This window comes from Nomascus leucogenys, chromosome 21 (assembly GCF_006542625.1).
Source record: "Nomascus leucogenys isolate Asia chromosome 21, Asia_NLE_v1, whole genome shotgun sequence".
Taxonomy (NCBI): Eukaryota; Metazoa; Chordata; class Mammalia; order Primates; family Hylobatidae; genus Nomascus; species Nomascus leucogenys.
In genome coordinates this window covers 20,299,536-20,314,897 of record NC_044401.1, presented here as the reverse complement: position 1 = coordinate 20,314,897, position 15,362 = coordinate 20,299,536, and the positions used below count along the sequence as shown (strand labels likewise).

The window sequence follows — 15,362 nt, the reverse complement described above, 5'->3', positions numbered from 1 at the left end:
AATATGTTGTGGAAGAAGCAGGAGGGGTTCTGAGATCAACTTGGCCTTTAATTGTGTTTGACTTTAGGTCAGCTGTCCTCTCTAAGCCTCATTTTTCTCCTCCGTAAAATATTTTGAGGAATCTCAAATTCATTCTCAATCTAATACTCAAAAGTGTCTCTAACATCTCATCCAGAAAAAATACTATCTTCCTATTAAAGTGCAAGAAAATCCAAATAAATCAGAAAATAATTTTTTAAGGAAACACTAATAATTTCCAGATAATTTTTTCATAGGACTCCCAAATTGTACTTCAAATATAAAAAAAAGGAACAAATATTTTCATGAGCATATGGAAGAAATATATGTGCCTGTCACATATAATTTTTAACAGCTTTAGTGAGATACAATTTATATATCATAAAATTCTCCTATTGTAAGTGTACAGCTCAATGATTTTATAGCTCAAACTCACAGAAGTTGCTAAATTTATGTAATTTACTAAATCTATCATAATCCATATTCAGAACATTTCCATTACTCTAAAACATTCCATTTTACCCATTTATAGTAAATCTCTCTGTTCCCACCCTTAGCTCTAGGCAACCACTGGTCTACTTTCTGCTTTTCTGGCAATTAAATATAAATGGACTTACTTGACATGTTCTCTTCTGCACCTGGCTTCTTTCACTCAGCATAATTTTTATGAGACCTATCCATCCATTTTGTATCACTAGTTCAGTCCTTTTAATTGCTAAATAGAATTTTATGAATATATTACATTTTGTTTATTCAATCCAAATATTTGATGAATATTTGGATTGTTTCCAGTTTTAGCTATGAATAGTGCTGCTATAAAATTTCATGTACAAGTCTTTGTGTGAACATATATTTTTATTTTTGGGAGGTAAATATGTAGGTGTAAAATTGTTGGGTCATATGGTAAGTTTATGCTTAATTTATAAAGAAACTCCCAAACTTTTCCAGTTTTATATTAATTGCTAAGATTGTGAATATTTCTCTTGCTTGAGGACCACTCCAAATTGTGATCATCCAGAAAATGAGCTGTCTTGTTTTATCAATGTCACTAAATATATGTTAGATAATAAAATTAATTATTTTAAGCCCTGGGATTTCTATCTTTAGTCATTAAGGAAGATGAGATTGGCCGAGCATGGTGGCTCATGCCTGCAATCCCAGCACTTTGGGAGGACAAGGTGGGCAGATCACCTGAGGTCAGGCATTCGAGACCAGCCTGGGCAACATGGTGAAACCCTGTCTCTACTAAAAATGCAAAAATTAGTCAAGTGTAGTGCTGTAATCACAGCTACTCAGGAGGCTGAGGCAGGAGAATTGCTTGAACCTGGGAGGCAGAGGCTGAGGTGAGCCGAGATCATGCCACACACTCCAGCTTGGGTGACAGAGTGAGACTCTATCTCAAAAAAAAAAAAAAAAAAAAAAAAGATGAGATCACTTATTTTGTTATAATAATTATTGTGATTCCAAATTTATCCAGAACACAAGAAATACACTTTTTGCAAAACAATACAATGACCATTGACATTCTTAGAAATGAGTTTGAAGGCTGGGTGTCGTGGCTCATACCTGTAATTCCAGCACTTTGGGAGGCTGAGGTGGGCAGATAACCAGAGGTCGGGAGTTTGAGACCAGCCTGACCAACATGGAGAAACCCTATCTCTACTAAAAATACCAAATTAGCTGGGCGTGGTGGTGCATGCCTGTAATCCCAGCTACTTGGGAGGCTGAGGCAGGAGAATCGCTTGAACCCGGAGGCAGAGGTTGTGGTGAGCCGAGATCGTGCCATTGCACTCCAGCCTGGGCAACAAGAGCGAAACTCCGTTTCAAAAAAAAGAAAAGAAATGAGTTTGAATTTGAAGCAGAACACATTACTGAGTTGTCTTTTCAATCTCCAGTCATTTCAGTTTTAAGAATAGTTTAGCCTATACTAATTATGTGAATATTTGTTCACCATGAAATTAATCAGTTCTGAAGACATTAACTTTGTTTGTACTTAAAATGAAATTACATGTATATTTTGACCTTGTAACCAAATGCTTCAGTTGGGTTTTTCTATGAAAATAAATAGCTATCTTTCCTGACTAGGGATTTATTACTATTTTGACAATATTTGTCATTTTTACGGTAATAATTAAAACATTTTGAGTGTCTAAAATGTTTTTCAATATTAATAAAATATTGAAATTTTGAATTATGCACATACCTGATGTATCTCATCACTAACATCTCTGATGGTTTGCTATTAATGTAGAATTTGAGCTTTACTAGGTGAGAAAAAGAAAGTCAAAGTGGCTTGGCATCATTGCCTACTAGGCTGATATTATTAAAATTTCCTCATCTTGCATAGTGGATGTGGCCCAAGCTTAAGACTAGGTACTTAAAATAGAATTTTATAACATTTACCCAATGTTCGCAAAATCTAACTGAATAAATCCATTTGAAAAAATAGTCTTCCTGACTTTAAACTGAAGAAATAAGAAGGAAGGCTGTCTCACAACTTTTTATCAGGCAAATTTTTTTTTCTTGTATTTTAAACCTAGGAGCTACAATGAATTTCCCCACTTCACTCCAAACTCTGAACTTGGAAGTGAAGAAATGTGATTGTCCTTTGAGTAGTCCAAATACTGCCCATGGGGAATTGTTCCTTAGACACTGCAAATACGAATATAGTAATTCCCACTGGTTATACTATTCCCCAGTGTGAAATGAATTAATTTAAGTGGTAAGAAAGAGAGCCCAGGAGACAGAATAAGGGATTGGAGTAAGTTGGAGTTGAGATAGTAAACTGTTAGGTAGCAAAAACTATGAAGCTGAGAAAAAAAAAGATAAAGAATGGCGGATAAGGCAATTTATTGGTAGCAGGAAATAGACCCAAGGGAACACTAGAGGGAAAATCCAAGATTGCGGGACTGAGGTGCCCAAACCTTCAATAGCTCTATAACTGCTGTGACCTGAAGAGGTAACACATTTAATGAATGGGTAGGAATGAGTCAGCCAACGTTTAAGTGTGCATATTGGGTGAAGAGGGAGGGCAGGAACAGCATTCTCAGACATAAGGAATAGCATGAGCAAAGGTGCTGAGGGAGGAAGTAGATGATGGATTTAAAGATACTAAACAAAGTCCGTCTGGTGGGATATAATGGGTTAAGGAGTATGCAGGGAAGCTATAGAGGACAGGGGGTCAGATCATGCAGGGCCCTGGTAGAATACATTAAAATATGTGTTAGAAGCAAAGCTAAATTGTTTTTCCCTATGAAGCTACACACAAGCCAAACTGCTGAGAAATGAATAATACAAAATTCAAATCTTAGATGATTAAAAATAAGTCCACATGGTAGAAATGTTGCCTCACAAGTTCTTAGCAACAAGCAGCTCAAATGCGCAGAACAAGATTTGATTTCAGTGGGAAAAAAATGCTATTTTTAAAATGAAAAGTGCCAAACATATTTTACAACTAGATTACAGTTTAAATGGAATTCGATCCATACAAGTCCTTACTGCAAACAGAATGTGTTACTAAAATCAGTTGTTATTAATTCTGTTTTTAGCCAAAAGCTAGATGAAAACAAAGCAATTACAGTTTAATTGCCACTATTGGCAGAGACAGCCTGAGAATTAAACTGCTTACAACTTACTATATGAATACTTCTGTCTTTCCCAAACCACTCATTTCACTTTCCTCCCAGGCTGGTGGCACATTTTCATCTCCCTTTCCTCTACCCCAATAACAGTCCCTGAATTCACTTTTTAACTTAAAAAATTATACAAATAATACTGTTTGAGTATCCTTTATCCTAAATGTTTGGGGCCATTTTTCAAATTCCAGAATTTTTTAGGATTTTGGAATATTTGCATTATACTGGTTGAGCATCACAAATCCAAACATTCAAAATCCAAAATGCTCTAATGAGCATTTCCTTTGAGCATTTGGGATACTCAACTTGTAAACATTCATTTTAATAAGAAATTTAAGAGATTTGGAAAAGAGAATATTTTTAAAAAATTATTCATTTAATATGCAGATAAATCTTCTGTAAACATTTTTATATGTTCTTCCAGATAGTTTTTCCTGGGAATAATATATTACAGTCTACTAAAATAAGGTTATACTCCAAGTGCTGTTCCATAACCTGCATTTTCTTCAATATAAATATAGCTTTATATCTTTATTTTTAATGACACTACTATCTTTCAATTAATTCATTGGGAATTTTCTTTGATAGTAGGTAAACTGACCCTGTATCATCTCAGTGAGTTGGCACAGTTTAACAATCATCTCAATAAATTCACAATTGAAGTTTTTATTTATTTATTTATTTATTTATTTATTATTTATTTATTGTTGAGACAGATTCTCGCTCTGTCACCGGCTGGAGTGCAGTGGTATGATCTTGGCTCACTGCAGCTTCTGCCTTACAGGCTCAAGCAATTCTCATGCCTCAGCCTCCCAAGTAGCTGGGACTACAGGCGTACAACACCACGCATGGCTCTTTTTTTGTTGTTGTTGTTATTTTTAGTAGAGACGGAGTTTTGCCATGTTGACCAGGCTGGTCTTGAACTCTTGGCCTCAAGGGATCTGCCCACCTTGGCCTCAAAAGGTGCTGGGATTACAGGCATGAGCCACCATGCCTGGCCAACAATTGAATTTATTTTGGTGAAATTTGTTATTCATTTTACGGATAAGGTATTGATCTTATAAAGTTTGAGCTCAGTTTTTTAAAATCACATTTGAGATCTGTTATATTGAATCCATGACAATTAGATAAGCTCACTGTATTGTTTGTGAGATTATTGCTAAAATTTTTGGCTATGGAAGCACTGATATTTCCATGACCTTGAGATTCCTCATCTGATCCTGTAAGGAGTGGCGTTTTGAAGAAGGAGGACTGTAGAGTGGAATGTAATGGGCCACAGGGTTTTGGAGTTGGAAAATCTGTGTTCAAGTCCCAGATTAAACCCATAATTGCCCTTTTGTTCAACTGTTACATGGATGCTTCACTTACTATCCAAATGTCACCTTTTCCCCTATAAAATAGTATTAATCATAGAACTCTCTCAGAGTTTATGGGAAGATTAAGTGAAATAGATTGTGAAAAGCAGTTCCTGAACTGTGCAGCTCAGTAAGGGTTGTTTTTGATCTGACTTTATCCATGGGTTCTTTTTGATTTCAGTGTACTTTGAATTTTTAACATTCCTTGTCTTTCAACCAAAAATTCATTCTATATAGATGCTGTTTATACGCAGACTATAAGCTATATAAGGATACTGTCCCTAGCACAGTGCCTGGCAGAGAAAGGATATTCAATTAAAATGTTTTAAATGAATGAACAAACACATACAATAGTTTTTTAAAATGGAAAATATTATGCTTGATAGGAATTAATACTATAATAAGCAAATGAGTCTCTTCAAATAAACTGTACTGTACTGGAGGATGTAGACTTGTAAGTTATTACTCAATGCACTCAACAAATTCTACATAGAGGATGGACCCGCATGCAGAGGTAATTCAGAGGAGCACTGACTAGTTAGAAGTGGGTGAGTCAGGAATGGTATCACAGAAGAAGTGGCATCTGATCTGGGTCTTGAATGTCAAGAAGGACTTGTCCAGAGAACAGGAAGAAGGAAATTTCAGACTGAGGAAAAGTAAAGATGAAGGTTGAGGTGTTGCTATCTGTGATAATTCATTCTGCATGATATTATATAAGGTGTAGACTATCAACATCTCTTGCTGGTCAAGCAGTCTTTCCATCTACTCTCTTTTAAAAATTAATATAAGATTACAAATATCTAATGGCATTTCATATCATTTCCACAAGGAAATCTTTCTTCTGAGTGGAGAGTTATTTCTAAGGGCTCTAATCATCGTAGGCATGTACTTGATCTCTGTGATGTCCATTTTCATCCAGGCATCTCATACTAGTCATTCATAGTAACGTGACAATCTGTTTTATGGGGCTGAGGCCACGTGCCCAGGGAACATTACATTAATCCCAGCACTCTAAAGTCAACTGAGGATAAGATGCGCCCAAAACCTCTCAAAAGAACAATGTGGACTAATTCTTAACGTTCATCTGCCACACTAACAGCTCACAGGAGAGTAACAAAATATCTATTATTTCCCACACCGGCATTAGAATAATTTCAATGATTTTAATGATTCTAAAAATGTCGGAGATAAGTCTAATGCAGATTGGAGAATCCCATGTTGCAGACATTTGTCTGAAGTTCTCATTTCCCATAACTTCTCTATAGCATTGCAGACCTCTGACCACCCTAATGCATCTGCCTTCTCGTGTGTATGCAAGTGTGTGAGCACCCTTTGCCCCACCTCCCGCTACACCTTGATTTTACTCTGTGACACAGTGGTATCCTAATTCTCATTTTCCCTGAAATCTCCATCTCTCTCCCTTACTTCTTTTCCTCCTCTGGCCCTCATAACACGGCAATTCACAAAGTTTCTGTCTTTTGCTCCTTTAGAGAACTGCTTTACAGTTAAGGCTTCAATCATAACTTAGCTGCTAACTAGTAAGTAGCTTAGCTGATTCTGATATCTGAACTTCTATTTATGAATACTCATTTGGTTCCAGTCCTACAAGCTTTGTGAACCACTGACACTTTTGTTGATGCGGTCAGGCTCCAACCAGCATTATCTTCCTCAAAACCAGTTTACTTCTCTACCATCCGTGATGTGTCACAGTCCAAGGTACCCAGGTCACACTTGAGGAGTCAGGTTTTATACATACCTTGCTCCAAAACCTGCATAAAACATGGAGAAGTCCAAATGCAAGGATGCCTATGACTTTGCTTCATTACCATCCTGAGGACTTGGAGCAGTGGTTCTCTTCTGAAAGGCTAAACTTCTAATTAAAAAGTGAGTTTTCTTCTTTTCCTTCTCCTTGACCACTTTGGTGCAGGTCATCTTGAGCCCCAAATTTTATTACAATAGAAGACATTCTTAAGGACAAACCATTTGTAGGTTATGGTTTCATCTCATTTAAATTACTTGCAATGAATTGTAAATAAGTCAATGTTTTCCAGCAATTCCTATCTCACCTCCTTTCTTAGCCCCACCCAACAAGATCACTGTTTATTAACTCTAGTTCACCCCATTTGTACACAGTTGAATAAAATCCCAGCTCCTCCTGCTAGTATTCTGATCTTTAAGGGGAAAGGCATTTTTATCTCTTGTCTACAAATAATCCCTTAAATTTTGGCCAAAACTGTCTCCCTTCCAGATCAATTCATCTCAAGAAACATTTTAAGTTCACAATACCTACTATGCAACATAGTGACTATAGTTAATAACAATATAGTTAATAACAATTCAAGTACACTTGAAAATTGCTAAAAGTAGATTTTAAGATACAAAAAATGTCATGTGAAGCAATTAACTTGGTGAATTAGCTTGATTTAGCCATTCTACAATGTATACATATTTCCAAACATCATGTTGTATACCATAAACATATATGATTTTTGTTAATTAAAAATAAATAATAAGAAAATGATGTTCACCTTGTATATGTACTATATACTGCATCTTTTGTACTAGAAAAAAATTAAACACTCTAATTGTAATTTGGTATAAAAACGCAATGGAATATGCTATTTGATCTATTAATATGTACGCAAAACATTTAGATTTCATTTAAATTAAAAGAAGCAAATAGGTATTTTATAATTTAAGAAAATTGTTGTGCTGGCTTCGGCAGCACATGTACTAAAGTTGGAAGTATACAGAGAAGATTAGCATGGCTCTTGCGCAAGGATGACACACAAATTCGTCAAGTGTTCCATATTTTCATAAATAAAGAAATAGAATTGTAAATAAGATACATTAAAAAAGAAAAGTAGGCTGGGCGCGGTGGCTCACGCTTGTAATCCCAGCACTTTGGGAGGCCGAGGCGGGCGGATCACGAGGTCAGGAGATCGAGACCACGGTGAAACCCCGTCTCTACTAAAAATACAAAAAATTAGCCGGGCGTGGTGGCGGGTGCCTGTAGTCCCAGCTACTCGGAGAGGCTTAGGTAGGAGAATGGCGCGAACCCGGGAGGCAGAGCTTGCAGTGAGCCGAGATTGCGCCACTGCACTCCAGCCTGGGCGACAGAGCGAGACTCCATCTCAAAAAAAAAACAAAAAAACAAACAAAAAAAGAAAAGTATTTTTAGGGAGACGTCCATCAGCAAAGCACTAAGACACTGAGGACATAAATGCAAAACGATCTCAACTTGGAATTGCTTGTTTCTCTTTTATGTATTCTAGATGAAGTCTCTATAACATCTTTCCTTTTATTTCTATAAAATTCCACCTAGTTCCCCTGAGCTGTTTACTTGCTCTATTTTATCCACTCTTTGACTCTTTCTTTGCATTTCTAGCTTCTAAAACTTCATCCTGCATCCTCTTGATGTCATCTTTGATTCTTTTCACTTTTCAAATATACTTCTTTCAAACCCATGTAGGATGGGCTCATCCCTTTTTTGGGTAAATGCATTTCTGGGCTTCAAACACTAGGCAATTTTGTCTCCTGTGCCTACATGATATCCAAAGGCTTGGCCTGAAAAGACCAGCCAGGCTTATCCATTTTTATAATTACCAACCTCATTACCTTTCCAATCCACCCTTCCCACTATTTCCGGGTTAATCATTGTACAATACTACTTTGTTATGTTATCTCTTTCCTCTGCCCCTGCTGGACAAAAACAGCACATGACTCCTTAATGCTCACAGAATAAAGGTCAGAATAAGGCTATACTCATAAATGAAGAAAAAATAGACTATCACAAAATAATGTCATAGGCACAGGCTAAATAGTGTGTATGCAAAAATGAGTAAGATACTACATCACACATCAGTAGTGAGGGATACTGATCTCCAGGAGTTAACTCTGACACACGTTAAGAGCTATATGCAAAAAATTACATTTGCAAAGGAAAACAAGGATTTTTCTGAGGCATGTAAGAAGATACTGTTGGGAACACTTCTCAGAGAAAGAAATACTATTTTTTTTTTTTTTTTTACCTCAAAGAGATTACCAGACAGAGAGACGATTGTCATATAAAGCAATGCTTTACATTTCTTGAATTTAGAGGGAGTGGATATTATTTTCTAGGCAAAGTTTCATGGAGAAGGTGAGACTTCAACTTAGCTTTGAAAGTAAGAGTCAAATAAAAGGCAGGACTTGAAAGAATGTTTCAGTTAAAAAATGGTAGTAGCAAGAAGCTCATGTTGAACTGCAAACCCTGTACAAAATTTAAAAAAGCAAATAGACCAGTTTGATTAAAAAGAAAGGATCATGCTCATAGATACTTGGAAACTCAGAGTTGGGAGGAACTTAAAAGTAATTGTAGCTATTCTCCCTCCCTCTTGGGGCCAGACTGTATATTACCTCTTAGGATGAACTGTCTTTCTCCCTCCCAAATACTAGTACATGTAACAAAGGTCCAGATACAGTGACCTCTAGGCATTATATTTCTGGTGCTCATCAGAACATTTCCTCTCAAACACAGCATTTAGAAATATACATGAGATATTTACCTTTTAATTATTATAAATTTATTTATCTTTTAATTATTTAGAAATAATTCAGTGGTCATATGAAAGACTTATTGCTATTTTCTAATGTGGCGTAATAACCCAAAACTTGGAATCAGCAATACAAACAGGAAGCATTAACTTCAGACCAAAAAGACAACAACTCCAATTTTTTCTTTTGGTAAAATTATAGAAAAGGGCAAAGAAGGCTGGGAATCATGAAATCTTGGAATTACCCTTTGGATAGAATTTCACTGGCTCACTATCAGTCATGAAATCCCTTCTACTCAATTTAAGGCTTGTTTTCACGTACATGCCCTTCCTTCAGTACATTTATTTTTAAAATAGCTGTTCTCTGGCAGCCTCTCCTCATTTCTTGTCCATTTCCTCTATCCTTTGCTGTTATAATTTATTTAAATAAATAAAGTAGCAATAAACTATGTTAAGAATGACAGGTACTTTACAATATAAGTCTCAGCCATGCCCTTCAAAAACAGGTGGAATGAGACCAACCTAGATCCAAACAGTTCCACAGACCTTTACATCACACATGGATGATCTTGGTAGATAATCTTAGCGTGAAAACCTTGTTTGAGTGGCAATGGATTAGTCCATCTGCATTATTACTAATGGGGTGGTGAACCCTTTTCCTCTACAATTCTGGGCCCCAACTAAGGCACCAGATAAACTGTCACATAAATCCACAAGACATAAAAGCATACATGGAAAATGCCTATTAGCAGCTCTCATTATTATCAAGAAACAGCATGTTACCACCAAGCCCAGGGCAAAAGTAAACGTGTTTATCATCCCTTTAATGTTTTAAATTTTGTCTTTTTTTTTTTTTTCACAGAATCATAAAGCTCAACTAGCAAGGGATTGGGCAGGGAAAGTAAGACATGTCTCTTCTCATAAAGTCAGCAAAGGCATTCCATAACCACACAGAGCAGTCAGCACGTGTGTCATCAGGCAGAAGTGGAAGTTTTGATGTTGAGAATCCCAGCTGCATATTTCTAGCATGAGGGGCTTGCTGTCTGCTCAGTAAAAGAACAGACTGGATCCAAGAAAAGAACACGGTCCTGTCCCTGACAGAAATCCAAGTACGACACTCCATACATGTCAGACGGGTGTCTCAATAGCATCATCAGAGCAGGGCAAGGCACAGGGCTGGGTGGACTTTTTAACAAGTGAAGATGAACTTTACTTTCACAAATGACTGTGCTGATTCAGTTTCCCTTTACAACATGTTCATTAGGACTATTTTTTTCCCCTGTAAATGATATTGGATCATTTCCATGCATTTAACAACTATTAAATATAGTGGCAGCCATATTAGATGTTTGACTTATGTGTTTCTCTTCTTCATAAGATTTTAAATTAGACTATTCTCTGCCTGTATCCTCCATTGTTTGGATAATATTTTTATATCTCCCATTTCACAGATGTCTTCTAATTAGAATTCTACCATACAACAAGAAGTAATAGTATTAACAATACTTTACACGTGGAATCTTTTGCATCTATCTACAAATCTGCAAGGAAGGTTGGTATTTCTTTTTCTTAAAATCACTGTAAAAATCCAATCACTCATTTATTTAACAAATATTTATTAAGCTCTCTGCCATAAGCTGGAACAAAACAAACAGTGAATAAAACAAACAAAAAGCCATACTTTCATTGAGTTTACATTCTAGTGAGAAGAGATAAATAAAGAAATAATAAGTAAAACATGTGGTATGTCAGGCCAGGCATGGGGGCTCATGCCTGTAATCCCAGCATTTTGGGAGGCCGAGGTGGACAGATGACTTGAGGTCAGGAGCTTGAGACCAGCCTGCCCAACATGGTGAAACCCTGTCTCTACTAAAAATACAAAAATTGCCAGGCACGGTGGCAGGTACCTGTAATCTCAGCTACTTGGGGGGCTGAGGCAGGGAGAATTGCTTGAACCCAGGAAGTGGAGGTTGTGGTAAGCCGAGATCGCACCACTGCACTCTAGCCTGAGTGACAGAGCAAGACTCAGACTCTGTCTCAAAAAAAAAAGAAAAACAACACACACACACACACACACACACACACACACACAAACAAAAACAAAATATATGGCATGTCAAATGATGGGGCAGATACCACTGCTGTTTCTTGATATCTGATTCCCCTATTATTTTGAGCACATGAAGATTATATGTCCCCATCTCTTGAAATTAGTCACAATCATGTAACTAATTCTCACCAGTAGGTTGTGCAAAAAAGGGACATAAGCCACTTCCAGGTCAATTCATTAAATTGTTGGTGCCAGACACTCCAACTCTGTTCTTCCTGTCCTGCAAGGAAGCAATTGACCAGATGGAGCCTGGGTCTTGAGTGACTACAAAGAACAGAGGCCCTGATAAACATGTGATTGAGCATAAAGTATATGTTTGTATGTTTTTAAGCCTTTGAGATTTGGGGGTTTGTTGTTGAGACACAATCAAGCCTAACCTAACAAGTACAGATGGTGATAAATACTGAGGAGGAAAGTAAAGCAAGGAAACAGGAAGAGTCAAGGTGGGAAGGGGCACAATCTTTGATAGAGAGAGGAGGAGGCTTCACTTTAGAATAAAGCCCTGAAGGAAGGGAAAGAGATAATGATAATAACGGACCATTCAGATATTTGGAGGAAGAACATTCTAGGCTGAAGGAACACCCAGTGCAAAGACTCAGAGAAAGGAACATGCCTGGTTACTGTGGCTATAGGAAGATAAGCGAGGAGAAAACAGGAAGAGGTGAAGTTAAAGGTAACTGGGCCAGATGGATAGGGTCTTAGAGGACACTGAGGGAGTTTGGCTTTTATTCTGTGATGGTAAGTTATTAGAGGTTTTTGAGCAGAGAAATGATTAAAATTTGATTTATATTTTTACAGAATTACTTTGGGTGCTATGTTGAGACTATTCTAACAGCCAAAAACAGGGAAACTATTTAGGAAACTACAGCAATAATCCAAGTAAGAGATGGTAGTAGTTTCAATCAAGGTGGGAGATAATTTGAGTAAGAAAGAGAAAACATTTCTTGATAAAACTTGAAAGCAGAGCTAAAAAATTTGCAGATGAATCAAAAGAGAAATTTATGAGGAGTTACAGATGTCTCCAGTTTTATTGACTCGAGTAATGGAAAGATAGAGTTGTCTTTAGTTGAGCTGGGAAAGACTACAGGACAGGAAAATATGGGGTAGAGGAATTTAGAAGCTAGGTTTTGAACATGCTAAACCTGCATGTCTATTAGAAAGCCAAATAGAGATATTAAGTAGGGAGTTGGATAAATGGATCTGAAGTCGAAGGGAGTGGTCAGGGCTAGAGATATAAATTTGGAACTTGTTGGTATTTAGATGATATTTAAAGTCATAAGACTAGATGAGATCACCAAGGGAGGGAGAGCAGATAGAAGAGATCCAGGAACTCAGTCCTAGGACACTCCAATTTAAGAGACTGGTAAAATGAGAATGAATCAGCAAAGGAGACCTAATAGCAGCCAGTGAGAAAGGAGGAAAACCAGACAAATGAGGAAACTTGAGGCCAGAGATGTTAAGCTACTTGCTAAGGGAGAATCAAACCTTAAATTTGACCCTGGCTCCCCGTGCTCACAGCTCAGCTCCTGATGCAGGGAAATTGTGAGGTACTTAGTGTAACTGCTTATTATCTGTGGATTCTATCATTAAAATAGTCCAAGTCAGTTGATTCATGGATTGATATGTGGTAAAGATAAAGCATCTGGTTTTAATCCTTGGAGATTCTTGATATTTAGAGCTGGAGGAAAATGACAAAACAAGTGACACTGAGAAGAAGTAGCTCATGAGGTAAGAGAAAAGACAATGGAGTTTTGGAATCCATAAGGAAAAACATGTGTATCTTATGAAACAGAAAGTGGACACTATCAAATTCTGTTGACAGATTAACTAAAACAAGTGCGGAGTTGGAACTCATCCATAATAGACTATATTCTGAATATAAGACAATGAGTTTGATTGTAAGTCTCACCTGCTGATGAAGATAAGAAATAAATTTATTATTTACAAAATTGTCCAAATTGAGAACTATGTGGCTGGTGCTAAAAACAGTAAGTTGACTAAGAAATGAGGAGAACAAAGAAGAGATAAAGTGAGTGAGGAGAGACAAAGGAACAGTTTGAACAAGTATTTCCTTTGCTGCCTTGCTTCATTAGAGTGAATGTGCTTTGAGGATATACTTAATCGGAGGGATAAGCAACAGTATTTTATCCAGGACAATTTTACCATATGATAAATATCCTGTAATGTATACACTGGGAAAACTAATAAAAGGAATAAGGCATACCTGCAGTTTTAAAACAGGAATATATTATGAAAGTGTCCTAAAACTTTTGTAAAGCATTGAACTTCTGGTTTCCACTTAGGATGTAAACATTACTCCCAACTTTGCAACAAGCAAAAAAGAAAACAAACAACCACCAAATAATCTTCAAATTTGTAATGTTTCTAAAACTCATCAAAGAGCTAAAGTTGCCGGGAAACCTGAAATCAAAGATAAGCATATCCAAAAAGAGATGCCACTGGATGCTATAGAAGCTAGTAAGATAAATTTGGTTAAAATTTTTAATGAATTCCTAAAAGGCTGGAAATGTAGACTATCATTTGAATACAGAATCCGTGAGAACCAAGGACACAAAGGGAGTTTTTATCTACTTGTGGGCTCTTCACGAACCTCGTGGTTACTTACAGAAAAGATGGGAAGCAGCAAGAGAGTTCTGAGAATGCCTCCTATGGACATTCTCAAAACCACCCAGATCCTTTTATCTTTCCTATGGAGCATAAACCTAACCCCACAGGGGAAGAACAACCATCTTGTTGCTCCAGGGCATAGGTGAAGATCCACTGCAGCCAGAATAAGGGAACAGGAAAACATGCTCTATTCCTACAGGAGGGATGGGAATACCTTCTAGGCCAGACCATTAGAGACCTTCCACAGGGAGTGAGAGACCCCACTCGTAAGACCCAGAACATGGTGCCTCCTTAAGAATAAGGCTGAATCAGAACAACAAAAAGATTCCTCAATGTCTCCTATCAATCGGCTAATGATCATTGAATAACAAGTAACAGTAGTCTACTGCCCAGGGGAGCATTTAAAGGTTGGAGAAAAACCTTATTTTGGTTGTAAGCTCAAAGGGAAGATCCAAAGCTGAGGGTAGAGTAAAACAGACATTAAAAAAATACTCTCTGGTAAACCAGTCTTGACTTTATAAGATAATGCTAGAGAAATTTGAGGCCTGTGGTGCACTGGGGTAGCCATGGCAACAACGTAATGCAAACTCAGCTCAACTAATGACCCAGTTGTCTCAAACTACCACACTAAAGGCCTAACAAAAGAAAATGCATGCAAATTTTCAGCCATAAAAACTATTTCCCTCAGTGTCTACTGTCCTACATAATGTCTACATATGACTACATAAAGTCAGTTTTAAAAAAAAATTATATTTGCAAAGAACCAAAAGAAAAAAATTATAACACACTGTCAAGAGACAAATCAATCAACATAACCAGACTTTGATATGACACAGATATTGGAACTATTACATGGGGAATTTAAAATAACTATGATAAACATGCTTAAGGCTCTCATGGAAAAGGTAGACAGTATGTATAATCAGATGATAATTTCAGAAGAAATAAAAAAGGATAAGAAAGAATCAAAGTGAAATATCAGAAATGAAAAAATAATAGAGAAGTAAAGAACAAGGAATGAAGATTTTTTTAAAGTAGGGCATTCAAGAGGGGTAGTATGAACCAGTGCAACATGCATGTA

At 36.9% G+C, this 15,362-nt stretch overlaps 1 protein-coding gene and 1 non-coding gene across 2 annotated transcripts in view; one reads left to right on the top strand and one right to left on the bottom strand.

The window, feature by feature from the left end:
• Positions 1-15,362, bottom strand: part of ABI3BP (ABI family member 3 binding protein) — a 247,464-nt gene that overhangs the window by 198,388 nt on the left and 33,714 nt on the right. The window lies entirely within an intron of this gene.
• LOC115832240 lies at positions 7,718-7,824 on the top strand. Its single transcript, XR_004027666.1, has one exon. It is a non-coding gene; the product is annotated as a U6 spliceosomal RNA (small nuclear RNA).